Below are 6438 nucleotides of genomic sequence, written 5' to 3'. Positions count from 1 at the left end.
AATAGTACTCCATCACCAACATATACCACAGTTTGTTCAGCCATTCCCCAATTGATGGGCATCCCCTCGTTTTCCAGTTTTGGGCCACCACAAAGAGCGCAGCTATGAATATTTTTGTACAAGTCTTTTTGTCCATTATCTCTTTGGGGTACAGACCCAGCAGTGCTATGGCTGGGTCAAAGGGTAGATATTCTTTTGTCGCCCTTTGGGCATAGCTCCAAATTGCCCTCCAGAATGGGTGGATCAATTCACAACTCCACCAGCAATGAATCAATGTCCCTACTTTGCCACATCCCCTCCAGCATTCATTACTTTCCTTTGCTGTAATGTTAGCCAATCTGCTAGGTGTGAGGTGATACCTCAGAGTTGTTTTGATTTGCATCTCTCTGATTATAAGAGATGTAGAGCACTTCTTCATGTGCTTGTTAATAGTTTTGATTTCTTTATCTGAGAACTGCCTATCCATGTCCCTTGCCCATTTATCAATTGGAGAATGGCTTGATTTTTTGTACAATTGATTTAGCTCATTATAAATATGAGTAATTAAACCTTTGTCAGAGGTTTCTATGAAGATTTTTTCCCAATTTGTTGTTTCCCTTCTGATTTTAGTTATATTGGTTTTGTTTGTACAAAAGCTTTTTAGTTTGATGTAGTCAAAATTATTTATTTTACATTTTGTGATTCTTTCTATATCTTGCTTGGTTTTAAAGCCTTTCCCCTCCCAAAGGTCTGACATGTATACTATTCTGTGTTTACCCAATTTACTTATGGTTTCCTTCTTTATGTTTAAGTCACTCACCCATTTTGAATTTATCTTGGTGTAGGGTGTGAGGTGTTGATCTATTCCTAGTCTCTTCCACACTGTCTTCCAATTTTCCCAGCAGTTTTTATCGAATAGTGGATTTTTGTCCCAAAAGCTGGGATCTTTGGGTTTATCGTATACTGTCTTGCTGAGGTCGCTTTCCCCCAGTCTATTCCACTGATCTTCCTTTCTGTTTCTTAGCCAGTACCAAATTGTTTTGATGACTGCTGCTTTGTAATATAGTTTTAGGTCAGGGACTGCAAGGCCCCCATCGTATGTGTTTTTTTTCATTATTTCCCTGGATATCCTTGATCTTTTGTTCTTCCAAATGAACTTTGTTATGGTTTTTTCTAAATCAGTGAAGAAGTATTTTGGTAGTTCAATGGGTATGGCACTAAATAGATAAATAAGTTTGGGTAGGATGGTCATTTTTATTATATTGGCTCGTCCTATCCATGAGCAGTTAATGTTTTTCCATTTGTTCAGGTCTAGTTTTAGTTGTGTGGCGAGTGTTTTGTAGTTGTGTTCATATAGTTCCTGTGTTTGTCTTGGGAGATAGATTCCTAGGTATTTTATTTTGTCTAAGGTGATTTTGAATGGGATTTCTCTTTCTAGTTCTTGCTGCTGAGCTTTGTTGGAGATATATAGAAAAGCTGATGATTTATGTGGGTTTATTTTGTATCCTGCAACTTTGCTAAAGTTGTTGATTATTTCAATTAGCTTTTTGGTTGAATCTCTAGGATTCTTTAAGTAGACCATCATGTCATCCGCAAAGAGTGATAACTTGGTCTCCTCCTTGCCTATTTTGATGCCTTCAATTTCTTTATCTTCTCTAATTGCTACTGCTAGTGTTTCTAGTACAATGTCAAATAGTAGAGGTGATAATGGGCATCCTTGTTTCACTCCTGATCTTATTGGGAATGCATCTAGTTTATCCCCATTGCAGATGATATTAGCTGTTGGTTTTAGATATATACTGTTTATTATTTTTAGGAATGACCCTTCTATTCCTATGCTTTCTAGTGTTTTTAATAGGAATGGGTGTTGTATTTTATCAAAGGCTTTTTCTGCATCTATTGAGATAATCATGTGGTTCTTGCTAGTTTGCTTGTTGATGTGGTCAATTATGTGGATGGTTTTCCTAATATTGAACCAGCCCTGCATCCCTGGTATGAATCCTACTTGATCATGGTGAATGATCCTTCTGATCACTTGCTGGAGTCTTTTTGCTAGTATCCTATTTAAGATTTTTGCATCTATATTCATTAGGGAGATTGGCCTATAGTTTTCTTTCTCTGTTTTTAACCTGCCTGGTTTTGGAATCAGTACCATGTTTGTGTCGTAAAAGGAGTTTGGTAGAACTCCCTCTTTGCTTATTATGTCAAATAGTTTGTATAGTATTGGGGTTAACTGTTCTCTGAATGTTTGATAGAATTCACAGGTGAATCCATCAGGCCCTGGGGATTTTTTCTTAGGAAGTTCTTTGATGGCTTGATGGATTTCAATTTCTGATATGGGATTATTTAAGAATTCTATTTCCTCTTCTGTTAGTCTAGGCAGTTTGTATTTTTGTATATATTCATCCATTTCTCCTAAATTGGTGTATTTGTTGCCATATAATTGGGCAAAGTAATTTCTAATGATTGCCTTAATTTCCTCCTCATTGGAGGTGCTGTCCCCCTTTTCATCTTTAATGCTGTGAATTTGCTTTTCTTCCTTCCTTTTTTTAATTAGATTGACCAGTACTTTGTCTATTTTGTTTGTTTTTTCAAAGTACCAGCTTCTTGTCTTATTTATTAAATCAATAGTTCTATCACTTTCGATTTTATTAATTTCTCCCTTAATTTTTAGGATTTCTAATTTGGTTTTCTGCTGGGGGTTTTTAATTTGATCGCTTTCGAGTTTTTTCAATTGCATTTCCAATTGATTGATCTCTGCTCTCCCTTGTTTGTTAATATAAGCTTTCAGGGATATGAATTTGCCTCTGATTACCGCTTTGGCTGCATCCCAAAAGGTTTGAAAGGATGTTTCGCCATTGTCATTTTCCTTGATGAAATTATTAATTGTTTCTATGATTTCTTCTTTAACTAAACGGTTTTGGAGTATCATATTGTTTAATTTCCAATTGGTTTTAGATTTGGTTTTCCATGTACCATTACTAATCATTATTTTTATTGCCTTGTGATCTGAGAAGGCTGCATTCATTATTTCTGCTTTTTTGCATTTGTGTGCTATGTTTCTGTGACCTAATGTATGGTCAATTTTTGTGAATGTGCCATGTGGTGCTGAGAAGAAGGTGTATTCCTTTTTATCCCTATTTATTTTTCTCCATATGTCTATTAATTCTAATTTTTCTAAGATTTCATTCACCTCCTTTACCTCTTTCTTATTTATTTTTTTATTTGATTTATCTAAATTTGATAATGGTTGGTTTAAGTCTCCCACTAGTATGGTTTTATTGTCTATTTCTTCCTTCAATTCGCCTAGTTTCTCCATTAGAAATTTGGGTGCTATATTATTTGGTGCATACATGTTGATTAATGATATTTCCTCGTTGTCTAAAGTCCCTTTTAACAAAATATAATTACCTTCCCTATCCCTTTTGATCAGGTCTGTTTTTGCATTGGCTTTATCAGATATCATGATTACCACTCCTGTCTTCTTTCTATCAGTTGAGGCCCAGAAGGTCTTACTCCATCCTTTAATTCTGACCTTGTGGATGTCAACCCGCCTCATGTGTGTTTCTTGAAGACAACATATGGTAGGGTTTTGGATTCTAATCCATTCTGCTATTCGTCTACGTTTTATGGGTGAGTTCATCCCATTCACGTTCAAAGTTATGATTGTCATTTGTGGACTCCCTGGCATTTTGATAGCCTTCCCTAATTCTAACCTTTTCTTCTTCGGCTCTACCTTTTAGTCCAGTGATTTACTTTGAATCAGTCCCCCTTGTCCCCTCCCTTGATGTTTCCCTTTTTAGTCCCTCCCTTTTTCTTCCCTCCCCCTCCCCCCTCTCTTTCCCTCCCTTTTTGTTCTCCCTCTCCCCCTCCCCCCCTTGGTTTTCCCTTCTCCTTACCCTTGTTGGGTAAGATAGAATTCAAGATCCCAATGGATCTGGATGTTTTTCCCTCTCAGAGTTGATTTCCCTGAGATTGAGGTTTAAGTAAACCCCCCCCCCCTCTCTTCCTCTCCTTCTTTTAGGAGTTTTCTTCCCCTCCCCTTCCCATGTTAATCTTTGTGTGAGAACCATTATTCTATTTGGTCTTTCTTTACCCCCTATTTATACATTACATTTTCCCCACATATTGGCATACATAGATTGATATAAATGTAGTCCTTATAGAAGAGAGTTTGAGTAAAAGAAGAAGATAACATTTTTCCCCTTTCCTTAATATTTACCTTTTCAGGTATTCCTTGCTCTTTGATTTTCGGTATCAAACTTTCCACAGAGCTCTGGTCTTTTCTTTGCAAAAAGTTGGAAGTCTTCTATTTTGTTGAATGCCCATACTTTCCCCTGGAAGTATATAGTCAGTTTTGCTGGGTAGCTGATTCTTGGTTGGAGACCCAGCTCTCTTGCCTTTCTGAAGATCATGTTCCATGCCTTACGATCATTCAGAGTAGAACTTGCAAGGTCTTGTGTGACCCTGATTGGCATTCCTTTATATCTAAATTGTCTTTTTCTGGCTTCCTGTAGGATTTTTTCTTTTGTTTGATAGCTTTGGAATTTGGCAATTACATTCCTGGGAGTTGTCTTTTGGGGGTTTAGTGTAGAAGGTGTTCTGTGAGCTCTGTCAGTGGCTGTATTGCCCCCTTGTTCTAGAATCTCTGGGCAATTTTCTTTGATTATATCTTGTATCACCATGTCCAGTTTGGTGTTTATTTCTGGCTTTTCTGGGAGTCCAATTATTCTTAAATTTTCTCTTCTCCCTCTATTTTCCAGATCTATCACCTTGTCGGTGAGATATTTTATGTTCTCTTCTAATTTCTTGGTGTTTTGGCTTTGCTTTATTAGTTCTTGCTTTAAAGCCTCATTTTCTTTTACAGTTTGGTCAAACTGGTTTTGTAGATGCATGAATTTCTTTTGCATTATTTCCCACTTTTCCTCCCAGAGGGCTTCCATCTTTTTGGTCATTTCTGATTCAAATTCTGCATGGGTTTGTGGAGAGTTTCTATTTCCTTTGGAAGATTTTGGAGAATTTTCTTGTATATCTTCTTCTATCTGCTCTGTATTTTGTATTTTGGCTCCATAGAATGTGTCCAAAGTCGCCCCTTTCTTCTTATTTTTCTTGGTATTTTGGGGCTTCTGTGCTTCTGTGGAGTTTGTCATCTCTGAATGTGGAGGATTAGCTTTTCTTATCTCTGGTGATCCGAGGCTTTAGTCCTGGGCAGATGTTGGTTCTAAGAGCTTTCCCTGGGTTAAACTGAATATGCCTCACTGGAGCTGGAATGGAAGGGTCAGACCACGAGGCCACACTCTCCCCCCAGCTCGATTTCAGGAAGTTGCCTTCAGAATCGCTGGCCCTGAGGCTGTTTCCTCGGCCTGCGGGGGGGATGGGCTGCAGCTTTCCCAAGCTCTAGGGCAAGGACTTTCACTGAGACTTGGATAGCAGGATCCAGCCCATGAGGCTGTCTTGCCCGCCCTGAGGGTTGCTGTTGTTTCGACCAGCTCTCTGCAGCGGAAGCCCCAGGCAGTAACTTTCACTGGGACTCGGGTAGAAGGCCCTGTGGGTTCTGCTCTCTGAGCCGGGCCGGGCTGCGGCTTCCGGGAGCCTTGGACTCTGCGCTCCTACCCCTGAGGTCCGAGTGATCTCGGGTTCTGGCTTTTGAGGGGAGCCGTACCTTTTGAACTGGGTCCAGGTCCAGCAGGAGGCTTCCCAGGGTCTGTGCTGTTGATCGTTTTGAATTTCGGCGCCTTAGGAGCTTATATTTTGAGATCGGTCGGGAAGGGTTTTCCGGAGATCTGAGCTTTAGCTTTCTCTAAGCCGCCATCTTAACCAGAAGTCACAAGATCCATTCTTAAAGCTTAACTCAAAGGGGTAGATAGAATGCTCCTACTCAAGTCATATACCCAGAGGTGTATTTAATTATTTTAACCAATGCAGATGCATTTAATTATCTGATTTCAAATAATGATTACTCCTTGGGCTAAGATTACCATTTTATTGACTGAATGACCCTAAAAAGATGTTTAAGAATTGTCGGCAGATAGTTTGTACATTTGTTTTATTGATTACATAAATCAAAGAGACATTCTTATCTTATAAAATTATCAAGATATAGAATAGGGGTTCTTAATCCAGGTTTTCTCAAACTTTTAAATAAAATTTATCACTGTATTTCAATACGATCATTTCTCTTCATAATTCTTTGTACTATATATTATAAAAGGTGATGAGAGTGGCAATTCTGGGGCTCAAGTTCTTCAACACTAGCAGTTTACCGCAGCAGTTCTCCAGGGATCCTACTGGCCAGGGCAACAAAGAAGGGAGCATTTCACTTACAACATATGCAAAGAGCAAGTTGTTAGTGGTCTCCTGCATTAAGCATTAAATGTTGGCATTTTTTCCAATCCTCAGTGATTGTGAGGCATATTTAAATTTTAGAATGTTCTTTCTTCAAAGAATGAAAAGCAAAAT

This window comes from Monodelphis domestica, chromosome 7 (genome assembly GCF_027887165.1).
Source record: "Monodelphis domestica isolate mMonDom1 chromosome 7, mMonDom1.pri, whole genome shotgun sequence".
NCBI lineage: Eukaryota > Metazoa > Chordata > Mammalia > Didelphimorphia > Didelphidae > Monodelphis > Monodelphis domestica.
The sequence above is the reverse complement of the archived record's forward strand: the minus strand, read 5'-3'. Positions refer to the sequence as shown.